General features: G+C 40.1%; 1 protein-coding gene across 5 annotated transcripts in view; it reads left to right on the top strand.

Moving 5' to 3' along the window:
• GHR (growth hormone receptor) overlaps positions 1 to 15,157 on the top strand; it is a 421,312-nt gene that overhangs the window by 124,279 nt on the left and 281,876 nt on the right. The window lies entirely within an intron of this gene.

Raw genomic sequence — 15,157 nt, forward strand, 5'->3', positions numbered from 1 at the left:
CGATCTTCAGCGCTTACAAAGCTTCTGCAACTTTTTTTTTCTCTATAGAAATTGTGCGTCCCTAAGAATTTTGCCGTCAGGTCAATTGCTCCCGTAGCCTTTTCTCCATGCTATGTTGCTGCCTGTATAAATATGTTTTGCCCATATACAGCACTAAAGATGTATGATGTGTACTTTAATGATGCTACATTTATTATCTATCTATATGCTAAACCTCGCTGTACTGGAGACTCTACCTGATATCCGCCTGCCAAAAAGTCCCAGAGCACCTTGGCTATTTTTTTGTTAACACTATCTTTCCCTCTCCATTGTCCACTGTTGGCTAATACTAAGCTTCCAAATCAGGAAATGCTGGATTCATGTCACACTTAGTGTAACATTCTCAGAAAAAAAGCCATAAAGAGTTTCCGCAGCAGCTTGCGTTTGCCGACTTTTTATTTTTTATAAATGAGCTCTCTATCACCACCTGTGGTGACTCGTGGTGCTGCACATTACTCAATTTTTTGCAAAAATTTTCATTGCTAGGGGCTATTAAAACCAGCAGGTAAGTGGTAAGACTTCTATGCTGCAGGAATGAATTAGAGTTCATATCTGAGTCTTAGATATTAGCTGTGATTTTTATTATACTGTAATATTGATCTTAAGGCACTGATTTCTCTGGACCTGAGCACAGCCAACATTTGCTCCTTTCTTCATAGGATCATATAAAGGTTATGTTTGTTGTGGCGAGCAGGTGCAGCAGCGACGCATATAAAGGTGTCAGAACCTCTGAACCCTCCGGATCTTTACCAATCTAATAATGTTTCTTGTAGTCTCTCTTAGTCAATAGATAAGAACCTAAAGGTCCCTGAAGACAGGGAACATTATGAGATTGAGATCAAGTCCAGCAAATCCTCGGAGGGCACACTTAATAATAATTGAGATTTCTAAGGGTCTCTGTAAAGCAGATTAGTAAAAGGGCCAAATACAAGATTGACCCTCTCCTGATGTGGGGTCATATTAGGTCATACTTCAGGTGCAGATGTATGGAGCAAGATAAGAAACTGAGCCCAAATCATACTCAGCAGGTGCCGGCTGTGTTATACAGCACAGGCCTATGAACGTCAATCTCTGACAGCTGCATTTAAAGGGTCCAATTGCGTGGACCAATCATACCAAAGCTCATAGCCGTCCTTTGAGAAGATTGTGGGTTGCCGAATCTGTTGGGGGCTTGTTAAAAACCCATGCGACAGCCATCTTGGTGCCCAGCCTGTGGATCAGGGGTCCAGAGAGGGACTAAAAAATAAAGAATTAAAAAACTGTTTTAATAAATCTAGAACAAATAAAAAGAGAAATTAAATAGTATAAAATAGTTAATTTACAGAAGGAATGGATATGGCCCTCTAAACCATACATATGCTGGCCTGGGTACAGTAAGGGATTGTGTTTTTGCCACTTTTTTTTTTGAGCATTGTTGCAAAAAAAAAAAACACTGCAACATTTTTCAGTACTAAGGTAAGTGACGTTTCTGAAATCTCATGCACACGCTGTTTATTGTTCTATTGCAGATTTGAAGGCGCTTCAAATCTGCAGCATGTCAATTCTTCCAGCGTTTCTGCAGTGTTTTTCACCCATTCAAATGGGGAACATACGCATCAACAAAGCATGAAAAAAGACTGCAAAATGCGTGCCAAGAAGCACATTTTTTCTGCCAAAAGACACATTTTTAGTGCAGAAATGTCTGCTGCAGATATATAACGTGTGCACAAACCGTAACTCACTGCAGCTCAGCTCTAGGGTAGACTCCTCGTTTCCCCGTACAGCTCCTATGGGAGGCCTTCCCACCTCTGGGTTCTGTTGCTCTGGCCTCTGGCAGTAGCCTGGCTCTACAAAGCTGCTGCTTTTCCTCCATAACAGTCCAGACTATGTCAAATAGATTCTTACTTTGTCACTGGAGGCCTCCTGCTCTGTACATGGAAGCAAAATTACTAGCCCTTGCAGCACCTGATTTGAATCAGAGTCAGACATCACTGTTACAATGTTACAATAGAAACAGCAAAAAAGAGAAAAATAAAAAAAAAGTTACAGAGATTATTAGCACATAATGCAGTGATTTGCGATTTTCTTTTAATGAAAGACCTTATGCTCCTTATCTCACACTCGCAGACGCAGTGATGTTATTGCAGCGCCTTCTTTTATAGGATTCTTGGTGTTTGGATGTTTTGCAAATAGATACTTACATTTACTGATATACTTAAATTAAAGCACCACGCCAGCGTTTTTTTTATGGCACCGCTGGAGTATATTATATTATATATATTTGTATATACAGTTGAAACCAGAAGTTTCCATACACTATATAAAAAGACACATATGCATGTTTTTCTCAATATCTGACCTGAAATCAGAATAAATCTTTCCCATTTTAGGTCAATTAGGATTACCATAATTTTTCATATTTGTCAAATGTCAGAAAAATGAGAGAGAATTTTTTAAGGCATTTTTATTTCTTACTGCAAAGTCAAAAGTTTACATACATTTCATTAGTATTTGGTACCATTGCCCTTAAACTGAATGACTTGGGTCAAACGTTTGGGATATCCTTCCACAAGCTTCTCACAATAGTTGATCGGAATTTGGGCCCATTCCTCCCGACAAAACTGATGTAACTGATCCAGGTTTGTAGGTCGCTTTGCTCGCAGCCTTTTCAGCTTTGCCCATAAAGTTTCAATAGGATTAAGCTCAGGGCTTTGTGATGGCCACTCCAAAACATTGACTTTGTTATCCTTAAGTCACTTTGTTACCATTTTGGCAGTATGCTTCGGGTCATTGTCCAATTGGAACACCCATTTCCGCCCAACCTTTAACTTCCTGGCTGATGTCTTGAGATGTTGCTTCAGTATTGCCACATAATCTTCTTTTCTCATGATGCCATCTATTTTGTGAAGTGCACCAGTCTCTCCTGCAGCAAAACAACCCCACAACATGATGCTGCCACCCCCGTGTTTCACATTTGGGATGGTGTTCTTAGGCTTTCAAAATTCTCCCTTTTTCCTCCAAACGTAACGATGGTCATTATGCCCAAAAACTTAAATTTTAGTTTCATCAGACCACAGGACATGTCTCCAAAAATTAAGGTCTTTTGTTCCTGTGTGCATTTGCAAACATTAATCTGGCTTTTTTATGTTTCTTTTGGAGTAATGGCTTCTTCCTGGCAGAGTGGCCTTTCAGTCCGTGTTGATACAGTACTAGTTTCACTGTGAATATTGACACAATCTTACCAGCTTCCGCAATCATCTTCACAAGGTCTTTTGCTTTTGTCCTTGGGTTGATATGCACATGTCGGACCAAAGCATGTCCATCTTTGGGACACAGAACCCATCTCCTTCCTGAGCGGTATGATGACTGGACATTCCCATCTTGTTTGTACTTGCGTATAATTGTTTGTACAGATGAACAAGTCACCTTCAGATATCTTGCAATTGTACCCAAGGATGAGCCAGACTTGTGCAAGTCCACAATTCTCTTCCTGATATCTTGACTGATTTCTTTAGACTTTCCCATGATGCTACATAAAGAAGCTGTGTGTTTCAGGTGTGCATTAAAATACATCCACAGGTGTGTCTCTAATTAACTCAGATGTTGCCCAAAAAAAACTATCAGAAGCTTCCAAACAAATGATATCATCATATGGGCAGTCCAGATTTGTTTAAAGGCATAGTAATCTTAGTGTATGTAAACTTTTGACTTTGCAGTAAGTAATAAAAATGCCTTAAAACATTCTCTCTCTCATTATTCTGGCACTTGAAAATTTTAAAAATTATGGTAATCCTAATTGATCTAAAACGGGAAAGGTTTATTCTGATTTCATATCAGATATTGAGAAAAACATGCATATGTGTCTTTTATATAGTGTATGCAAACTTCTGGTCTCAACTGTGTGTATACATACATACATATATATACATATATATATATATATATGTGTGTGTGTGTGCATATATATATATATATATATATATATATATATATAATATATTAGAATTATTATATGCCGTATTTTTCTGACTATAAGATGCACCGGACCATTAGACGCACCTAGGTTATAAAGGAGGAAAATAGGAAAAAAATTTGAAGCAAAAAATTTGGTCATAACGCACTGTTATAGGGGTAGCCAACTGCTGCTGGCACTGTTATGGGGGTAATGTCCACCAATTCTGGGCCCCTTCCTGGTATATATGTCCTCCATCCTGGTATCTATAACCCCCATCCTCGTATATATAACCCCCATCCTGGTATATGTATCCCTCATCCTGGTATATATGTTTCCCATTCTGGTATACAGTACAAACCAAAAGTTTGGACACACCTTCTCATTTAAAGATTTTTCTGTATTTTCATGACTTTGAAAATTGTACATTCACACTGAAGGCATCAAAACTATGAATTAACACATGTGGAATTATATACTTAACAAAAAATGTGAAACAACTGAAAATATGTCTTATATTCTAGGTTCTTCAAAGTAGCCACCTTTTGCTTTGATGACTGCTTTGCACACTCTTGGCATTCTCTTGATGAGCTTCAAGAGGTAGTCACGGGAAATGGTTTTCACTTCACAGGTGTGCCCTGTCAGGTTTAATAAGTGGGATTTCTTGCCTTATAAATGGGGTTGGGACCATCAGTTGTGTTGTGCAGAAGTCAGGTGGATACATAGCTGATAGTCCTACTGAATAGACTGTTAGAATTTGTATTATGGCAAGAAAAAAGCAGCTAAGTAAAGAAAGACGAGTGGCCATTATTACTTTAAGAAATGAAGGTCAGTCAGTCCGAAAAATTTGGCCAAACTTTGAAAGTGTCCCCAAGTGCAGTTGTAAAAACCGTCAAGCGCTACAAAGAAACTGGCTCACATGAGGACCGCCCCAGGAAAGGAAGACCAAGAGTCACCTCTGCTTCTGAGGATAAGTTTATCCGAGTCACCAGCCTCAGAAATCGCAGGTTAACAGTAGCTCAGATTAGAGACCAGGTCAATGCCACACAGAGTTCTAGCAGAAGACAAATCTCTACAACAACTGTTAAGAGGAGACTTTGTGCAGCAGGCCTTCATGGTAAAATAGCTTCTAGGAAACCACTGCTAAGGACAGGTAACAAGCAGAAGAGACTTGTTTGGGCTAAAGAACACAAGGAATGGACATTAGACCAGTGGAAATCTGTGCTTTGGTCTGATGAGTCCAAATTTGAGATCTTTGGTTCCAACCACCGTGTCTTTGTGCGATGCAGAAAAGGTGAACGGATGGACTCTACATGCCTGATTCCCACCATGAAGCATGGAGGAGGAGGTGTGATGGTGTGGGGGTGCTTTGCTGGTGACACTGTTGGGGATTTATTAAAAATTGAAGGCATACTGAACCAGCATGGCTACCACAGCATCTTGCAGCGGCATGCTATTCCATCCGGTTTGCGTTTAGTTGGACCATCGTTTATTTTTCAACAGGACAATGACCCCAAACACATTTCCGGTGACTACCTCTTGAAGCTCATCAAGAGAATGCCAAGAGTGTGCAAAGAATTCATCAAAGCCAAAGGTGGCTACTTTGAAGAACCTAGAATATAAGACATATTTTCAGTTGTTTCACACTTTTTCACACTTTTTTGTTAAGTATATAATTCCACATGTGTTAATTCATAGTTTTAATGCCTTCAGTGTGAATGTACAATTTTCATAGTCATGAAAATACAGAAAAATCTTTAAATGAGAAGGTGTGTCCAAACTTTTGGTCTGTACTGTATATGTCTCCCATACTGGGGATATATGTCTCCCATCCTGGTATATATGTCTCCCATCCTGTTCTGTGTGTCCTTCATCCTTGGTATATATATATGCCTCATCCTGGTATATATGTCCCACATTTGGTATATATATTCCCCATCCTGGGCCCCTTCCTGGTATATTTGTCCCTCATCATGGGCCCACACTGGTATGTATGCCTCCCTGTATTCCGCACACTTTCCTTCCGCTCCCCAGGCACACGGTGTCGTCTTTAGATGCCGGCAACGGTCTTCAGCGTGTAAGTGACGCATGTAAAAAACTGCAGATACTCAAAGCTTTTCTGTACTATAAAAAGCACATTCAAAATGTTTCTTCACATCTGCATCAGAAGCGCATCAAATAAGAGGGAAAAGGCATAAAATGCAGCAATAATCAGAGAAGATTGTTATTGTGTAGTTTGGTGCGGACACCTGCTGAACACCATGCATCCCATGTGATTGTATTTTCTCACACCCAAATTTCCTTCTTTGTAGAGCATTGAATATTACCCTGCGGTTTTGGAGCCTGATTTCCTCTCTGATGTATGGTTATGAATTTTCTGATGTATTGGTGATGTGATAAGAGAAAGTGGTTTTAGGAAGAAACTGTGTTGTTTAGCCGCGCACCATGTAACCTTAGGAGGTGTCTAGTCTGAAAATTAATAATAGAGAAGAATCTTATGTTTTGGATTATCCAAGCAGAGTGAAGCTTTAATTATAATTTATCTTTTTCTCTGCCATATCCCTTATAGCACATAAGACCCTGTCCCAGGAGAAGCTTACAGTCTGATTCTTCTATCCCAGATGGGCACAAAAGTCAATTTAATAAATCATAGTAATAAAAAAAATTTGATTGGCTTTTTGTATTTTGGGATAGCGGTGAGTTTGATGTTTAGAATAAAATATTTCCAAAAATATAATTTATTCCGGGAATCTATTGCAGAACTGCAAACTATTCTAGAGTAACACATGTTCAGGAGCAAAACAGCAGAGATAATGGATTAAGGCAGTCAATAGAAGGAACTCGGCACTTAATTGTCACTTGCGTATTAGATCCAAGGATTTACCTTGTGACGTTTCGATCATCTCTTCTGACTTTCATCAGACATGGAATTGCAGATGGATTGGTTCTGTCAGTCGTTGCGCAAGTTTGAAGGTGCGTATAATACTAAGGAATAATGGCACCGTTACGCTTGGCCACCAGAAAATAGCTTAAAAACAACAACAAAGACATAGTTTATATTATGGGTGGGGGGATAGGAAGTGTTTGGAATGTATAGAGGGTATCATATAAGTGAATAATAACACAGAAGGCTGTATAAAAGTATGAAGCGGCTGGAACAAATGTTCAGTCCACTTTGAAGTCAAATAACGTGCACGGTAAAGAACACAGTATTCTGATAATAGGGTGCAATAAACAACATGCATTAAAGCAAATCTGTCAGCTCCCTATGTAGGGATTCACACTCTCTCTGGTAGTCGTTAGGCCTTAGGTAGCGTTCACACAGGCAAAGCAGTTTTGGTCCAAACACGTGCAGTTTTTATTACTTTCAACAGGTTGCACCACACCAAAACAAACTCATAAACGTAAATCCCTAGCCTTATCCAGGTACTGACTAAACAGAACGGACCCTGGCTACTGATACACGGCTGAGCAAGCCCCAGCTCGGTCAAACAAAGCAGCTATTGTCCATAGCAACCACTGATACTGGCTGCTCTCTGCACACGGCCTCTGCATCTAATCATGATCACATACGTCAGTGCGGCTCACCCGAACAGATTATAGTCCTTGCTCCCGGAGCAGACATCATACACAGAAAATGCACAATCCCACCAGTCTCGGTATCCCCTTCAGCCCGAGCTCCACCAGCTTCCAGCGCCAAACAGAAATGTTCAACCCTGGGCACAGTTCACACTGAACAGCCTGCAACTTCCAAATGGCTTTGTGGAGCTCTCACAAAGAGACTGCATAGTTCAGTCTCCATTCAGAGAGAGACCGGGGCGCGTCACTCTCAGCTAGAGTTTACATTTTGGTCTGTCACTCACCAGCAGCACACACTGAACTCTGCGTCCTCCAGCAGACTGACATGCCCTCAGGAGACTGCCACTTCATGAATCTACCTCCTGATTCTTAGAAAAGCATTGCAGAGCAGGGATTTAAGCCTGTCCTTCCCAGCTATGCTACACCTATCATCTCTTAAAGGGAGTCTGTCAGCACAGAATGGCACAAGAACAGGTGCTCGGTGCACCTTTGACATGGCCGAACATTTAAATGTTGCTACTTCTTTTCCCTCTATATCCACCCCTTTCTCCCAAAAAATTAATTGACATCTCTGACTTTATAAAGCCAGAGAAGGGCAGTCTTAGATGGAAAACAAGTTGGTGGGAAGGTGGGCTCAAATATTTGGCCATGCCAAAGGTGCACAGAGCGCCTATACTTCGTGTGAACAGATATTCTGTGCCAACAGACTCCCTTAAAACCACCACCATAATTTTGTATAAGGCTTTTCCTGGATTATAAAAAAGTCTTCTTTTGTGCCATACACTCATTTCTCTATTTGAAAAATCAGGTTATAAGTATGCAAATTAGCCAGGACTAGTCTGGCGGGGGGGGCGTTGACTCTCCCAGACTAGTCGTGCCTTGGGTCACATCATCGCGCCCTAGTGTGATTGACATCCACCACTGGCCACTTCATCATCAGGGCTCTGCTTCTCTCAAACATGAGAGCAGCATTCTGCCTTCCTGGCCATGCATGGTGAAGCTTGCGAGGCTTTAGTGATACCGATGCTGTTCTCTGTAGCTGCATAGTGGGATCGGTATCATAAATGCTTTTGTCCAAAAATGACATCGCCTATTTGATGGATGTTAATTATGCACCTCTTGGTGTGATTACAAGACCTGAGTCTAGACTACATCTTTGTGAAATTATCCTGGTATGAGAAATGCAACTTTTTTATTCATTTTTCAATAAATTGATGTTTTTAGCTGAAGATTTTAGCGCTGGATATTTTCCTTTTCTACATTTTTCCCTGTGGCACTACAGCTTTATTTGCTTCGAACGTTCTTGTGGGTGAGCTGACTTATATTGAGACGGCAAAAATTTAAAATATGTCCAAAAGATCTTTTTTGTGATTTAGACCAATGGGGTATCTCGTCCCCAGATCTAAGATCCAAAATGCCTCTTCTTTTCTCTATTACCTGCTCCTATTGGGATTTACACTTTTTCAATATAAAAAAAAATGACGAAATAAATTAAATTTCTTATGGTTTTCAACAAAATGTCTTCTCAAACTTGACGCACCAGACCTTTCTTTCTTAATTTTAGGTAGAAAGCTGGAATAACAGTAAGTGCAATAGGGTCTTATCTGAGTAAAAATGGGCAGACCAAAAAGCAATGGTATTCAACTGATGTGGTTGTGTGACGGCAACCACTGAAAAGGCTCAAGGCTGCTGCAGACCCACAGCTAAGATAACCTCAGAGCTCGATTAAATGGGTTAATTCTGCGCTGCTGGTATTAATTATGTAAAAAGAGGGCGGTATCCAGGAATGCGATTTATTGGTCAACGCGTTTCGAAGTTACAAACTTTTTCATCAGGGTAAATACACTGTGGTTTGTCCTGATAAAGTAGTTTGGAACTTCGAAACGCATTGACCAATAAATCGCATTCCTGGATACCGCCCTCTTTTTACATAATTAATACCCGGCAGTGCATAATTAACCCATTAATTCCAGTTCTGATTTAATTTTGTGTTCGGCAATCCTGACTTTTAATTCTCTAGATGTGCATCCCACACAACTGAGGTTACATCAGTTGCGCTGAGCCGTTTATATGATATTTTGTAAATCACAGTTGATAAAACTTTTTATCACATTCTCTTTCGTCTCATCTATTAAAAAAAAAAACACGTGACATCTTTAAAACGTAGCGGCCCAGGTTACAATGTGAGCTGTCTTATTTGAAAAACCCCTTCAGGGACAACCATGTTTTATTGCAGGTATTACCTGTGGCCATAAATAAACTTGGTGACGGGAAATTACTTAGTGATTTATCTTGTTTTACTCCATACTTGACACCTTTAGTTTTGCATCAACATAAATGTTTATAAAAAAATGTGTTTTACTTCTTTGACATTGTTGCTGTATGACATTGAAAAGGCTAATAATGGTGATTGTTTCATACTATGTGTGTTTTGCAACAATTCCCACTGTATTTTGGTTTTAACTCTCTTTTTGGCTCTGTCTAGCATTCACTTGCTACAGTCCTGTAGTGATAATCTCCTGCTGATAAAACACTGATTTTACTGGAACAGAAAAACACATTCCATTAAGTGACACATCACTGGAATCAGACTCTCAGCCCTTACAACAGGTTGCTCTCAAATTACATAGCAAAAACCTACTGACAGGTTCCCTTTAATTGTGTGTCTAGTATTGCATTTAATATGGTTTTACCTGCTCGTGGCTTACAATAGAGACTGTTGATGACTTTTTCTGTGGTTATGTCTCCTCTCAAACTAATGTCAAGAAAATGGATGTGATTGTTACTGGTATACCATGTAAATTTTAGATTGAGGGCATTGTCATTCATGTAAATCATGAGTGTATCTAAAGGTACTACATCATGATCCCATACTATCACCAAATTGTCCATGTAGCGCCCATAACAGCGGATGCACTGTCTGAATGGGTCCCTATTGGAGAAGATAAAAAGTTCCTCTCACCAACCCATTAAAAAATTTGCAACGGAAGGGGAGGATTTCGACAACATTGAGGCCCCTCCTCTTGCAAATATTACTGTCCACTAAAACGAGAGAAATTCTGATTCATTTGATCTATATACACTATTATAAAAACCTTCAATACTTCAAACAAGGTGCTGTACTTCTGTAGATGGCAACCAATGGCTTTTGCAATTTCCTTGGGTGGTGCCACCATAGCTCCCAAGCAGCAAGATCGCTGTCTTGGAATCATATTTGACACACAACTTTCCTTTATTCCTCATATACAGTCACTCACTCGCTCATGTCACCTGCACCTTAAAAACATCTCCAGAACCGAACCTTTTCTCACCTTTGATACTGCAAAAACTCTTACTGTCGCTCTTATTCACTCTCGGCTGTACTACTGCAATTGGTCTCCCTCTAAACAAACTCTCTCCTCTCCAATCCATTCTGAATGCAGCAGCCAGGGTCGTATTTCTATCAGGCCGCTTCACCGACCCCTCTTCCCTGTGCCAGTCATTGCACTGGTTACCCATTTATTACAGAATACAATACAAACTCATCTCTCTCACCCACAAAGCTCTCCACAGTTCTGCAGCGCCCTATATCTCATCCCTCATTTCTGTCTATCACCCCTCCTGTGCCCTCCGTTCTGCAACTGATCTAAGACTAACATCCTCCTTAATCCGAACCTTACACCTCTGTCTCCAAGACTTCTCTCGTGCCGTGCCAGTTTTCTGGAATGTACTGCCCCAAACGATCCAACTAATATCTAGCCCCCATGTCTTCAAACGTGCTTTAAAAACACATCTGTTTAGACAAGCCTATCACCTCAACTCACTAACTCAACTCTCCCCTGTTCCCTCCTAAATCTTAATCTTAATCTGCACCTGCCTATTCATCTGTCTCCACATCCTCCATGCACCCATACCAAATGGTAATTGCACTTAGACAGACAGATACTTGCTGATGACAATGTTCTACCTATTGTTTCCCCCCATTTCCGTATAGATTGTAAGCTTGCGAGCAGGGTTCTCACTCCTCCTGTAACTGTTGAAATGTGATACATTGTATTGTTTTTATTGTCTGTACATGTCCCTACTTAATTGTAAAGTGCTGCGGAATATGTTGGCGCTATATAAATAAAAACTATTATTATTATTATGTAGGGCTTTTCCATACAGAATGCAAGTTCACTACATCCAAACTGACCCACGCTGTCAGGATTCCCGATGTTGCCACATTCCGACAGACGTTCTTGTCTTATGTCAAAATACCTAGCACATCTAGTTGCCAGTTAACTTCATGCATGCAAATTGCGTACTTCTCGTACTTATGACTAAGCGAGCGCTGTCAATCAACATACAGGGAGGCGGTGAGGCATGATCAATGAGGGGTTGAATGGTGCACTGAGTGCTTGCCCACACCAAGGGTGCACGAAATAACCTCATTTGCATATCAGACAAACAGCATTTTATGTACGTGAAAAGGCAACATTTATTACGCCAAAGGTATGATTTTATTTATTTGTCCATGTGATTAGTAAAAATAGCATTTAAGGTGTGACAAACTCCTATCAAGACTTATTTATATTTTTATTTTCTTACCATATGCCACAGTTCTGCCCGGCGCCAATCTCGGCCGATCGGTGATTCTGCTGCTTCTGGTGATGTCACATTGACAGAGCAGCTTCTTTTCTTCCATTCTGCTCTGTTGACAGGGTGTCACTACAGACGTCATGCTGATTAACGGCCAGTTCCCCCACTGCCTAACTGCGGGGAGCCGGCTGTCAATCAACATGACATTGGCAGTGACGCCCCATCGACTGAGCAGACCAGAAGAGGAAAAGCTGCTCTGTTGATGCAAGGTCAAACAAGGCAACAGAATCACTGGCAGAAGCGGTCCGTGACCTCTCTGAGCTGAGATCGGCGCTGGGCAGAACATTCAGATAATCAGCAACTTCCTGAATGTAAGTTCTTAGCTGCAACTTCCTGAATGTAAGTTCTTAGGTACAACTTCCTGAATGTAAGTTCTTAGGTACAACTTCCTGAATGTAAGTTCTTAGCTGCAACTTCCTGAATGTAAGTTCTTAGGTTAAACTTCCTGAATGTAAGTTCTTAGCTGCAACTCCCTGAATGTAAGTTCTTAGCTGTAACTTCCTGAATGTAAGTTCTTAGGTACAACTTCCTGAATGTAAGTTCTTAGCTGCAACTCCCTGAATGTAAGTTCTTAGCTGCAACTTCCTGAATGTAAGTTCTTAGCTGCAACTTCCTGAATGTAAGTTCTTAGCTGCAACTTCCTGAATGTAAGTTCTTAGCTGCAACTTCCTGAATGTAAGTTCTTAGCTTAGATTTTATTTACAGCTATATGAAAAAGTTTGGGCACCCCTATTAATCTTAAGCTTAATGTTTTATAAAAATTGGTGTTTTTGCAACAGCTATTTCAGTTTGATATATGTAATAACTGTTGGACACAGTAATGTTTCTGCCTTGAAATGAGGTTTATTGTACTAACAGAAAATGTGCAATCTGCATTCAAACAAAGTTTGACAGGTGCATAAGTATGGGCACCCTTATCATTTTCTTGTTTTAAATACTCCTACCTACTTTTTACTGACTTACTAAAGCACTTTTTTTGGTTTTGTAACCTCATTGAGCTTTGAACTTCATAGCCAGGTGTATGCAATCACGAGAAAAGCTACTTAAAGTGGCCACTTGCAAGTTGTTCTCCTGTTTGAATCTCCTCTGAAGAGTGGCATCATGGGCTCCTAAAAACAACTGTCAAATGATCTGAAAACAAAGATTATTCAACATAGTTGTTCAGGGGAAGGATACAAAAAGTTGTCTCAGAGATTTAACCTGTCAGTTTCCACTGTGAGGAACATAGTAAGGAAATGGAAGAACACAGGGACAGTTCTTGTTAAGGCCAGAAGTGGCAGGCCAAGAAAAACATCAGAAAGGCAGAGAAGAAGAATGGTGAGATCAGTCAAGGACAATCCTCAGACCACCTCCAGAGATCTGCAGCATCAACTTGCTGCAGATGGTGTCACTGTGCATCGGTCAACTATACAACGCACTTTGCACAAGGTGAAGCTGTATGGGAGAGTGATGAGAAAGAAGCAGTTTCTGCAAGCACGCCACAAACAGAGTCGGCTGAGGTATGCAAAAGCACATTTGAAGAAGCCAATTTCTTTTTGGAAGAAGGTCCTGTGGACTGATGAAACCAAGATTGAGTTGTTTGGTCATACAAAAAGCCGTTATGCATGGCGGCAAAAAAACACAGCATCCCAAGAAAAACACTTGCTACCCACAGTAAAATTTGGTGGAGGTTCCATCATGCTTTGGGGCTGTGTGGCCAATGCCAGCAACGGGAATCTTGTTAAAGTTGAGGGACGCATGGATTCCACTCAGTATCAGCAGATTCTTGACAATAATGTTCAAGAATCAGTGACAAAGTTGAAGATACGCAGGGGATGGATCTTTCTGCAAGACAATGATCCAAAACACCGCTCCACATCTACTCAGGCATTCATGCAGAGGAACAATTACAATGTTCTGGAATGGCCATCCCAGTCCCCAGACCTGAATATCATTGAACATCTGTGGGATCATTTGAAGAGGGCTGTCCATGCTTGGCGACCATCAAACTTAACTGAACTGGAATTGTTTTGTAAAGAGGAATGGTCAAAAATACCTTCATCCAGGATCCAGGAACTCATTAAAAGCTACAGGAAGCGACTAGAGGCTGTTATTTTTGCAAAAGGAGGATCTACTAAATATTAATGTCACTTTTCTGGTGAGGTGCCCATACTTATGCACCTGTCAAATTTTGTTTGAATGCAGATTGCACATTTTCTGTTAGTACAATAAACCTCATTTCAAGGCAGAAACATTACTGTGTCCAACAGTTATTACATAGATCAAACTGAAATAGCTGTTGCAAAAACACCAATTTTTATAAAACATTAAGCTTAAGATTAATAGGGGTGCCCAAACTTTTTCATATAACTGTACCTTTTTGCTTCTTTTTTTGGAGATTGTCAAGTTGTATATGGTGAACTCCTCACCTTATAAATTCTCTGCGTTATGTATAGATATTCAAATATGTCGGGATAGATCACCCTCTTTTATGTTATTTACTTACCTTCGATTTTCTTCATTATGTTTCCCTTAAAATAGGGAATTTGTTGTTTCTATTAACAAAAAGTAATAAGCATTATAACAAAAACAAAATAATCACAGTAAGGCCTCCTTCACATGTCCATATATAACACACGTGAAAAAACGGTAACCGTGTCATTAATGTTTTCCGTCAGTGTATGGTCTGTTTGTCCTTTTTTATCATCAGTGTTTTTTTTTTTGTATGGATAAAAAATTATATAAATTACAAAGCTTCTCCTATACTTTACATTGTTAAACACAGACAGCGCACGGACTGTACACTGACGCCATCCGTGTTTTTTTTAACAGACCTTGAGACGGAAAAAAAGATGGACATGTCTCAGTGTTCTTGTAAAAATACAGACATCGAACATGTGCATAGCACCATGGGTTATAATGGGTAAGTGTGGCATCCGTTAAAAAAATAGATACCACAGGTACTGGAAATAGAAACATGTGAAGGGGGTCTTATAGAGACCCCAACAT

Source organism: Phyllobates terribilis, unplaced genomic scaffold (assembly GCF_046119375.1).
Source record: "Phyllobates terribilis strain yellow unplaced genomic scaffold, ASM4611937v1 Scaffold_1__5_contigs__length_1240528914, whole genome shotgun sequence".
Taxonomy (NCBI): domain Eukaryota; kingdom Metazoa; phylum Chordata; class Amphibia; order Anura; family Dendrobatidae; genus Phyllobates; species Phyllobates terribilis.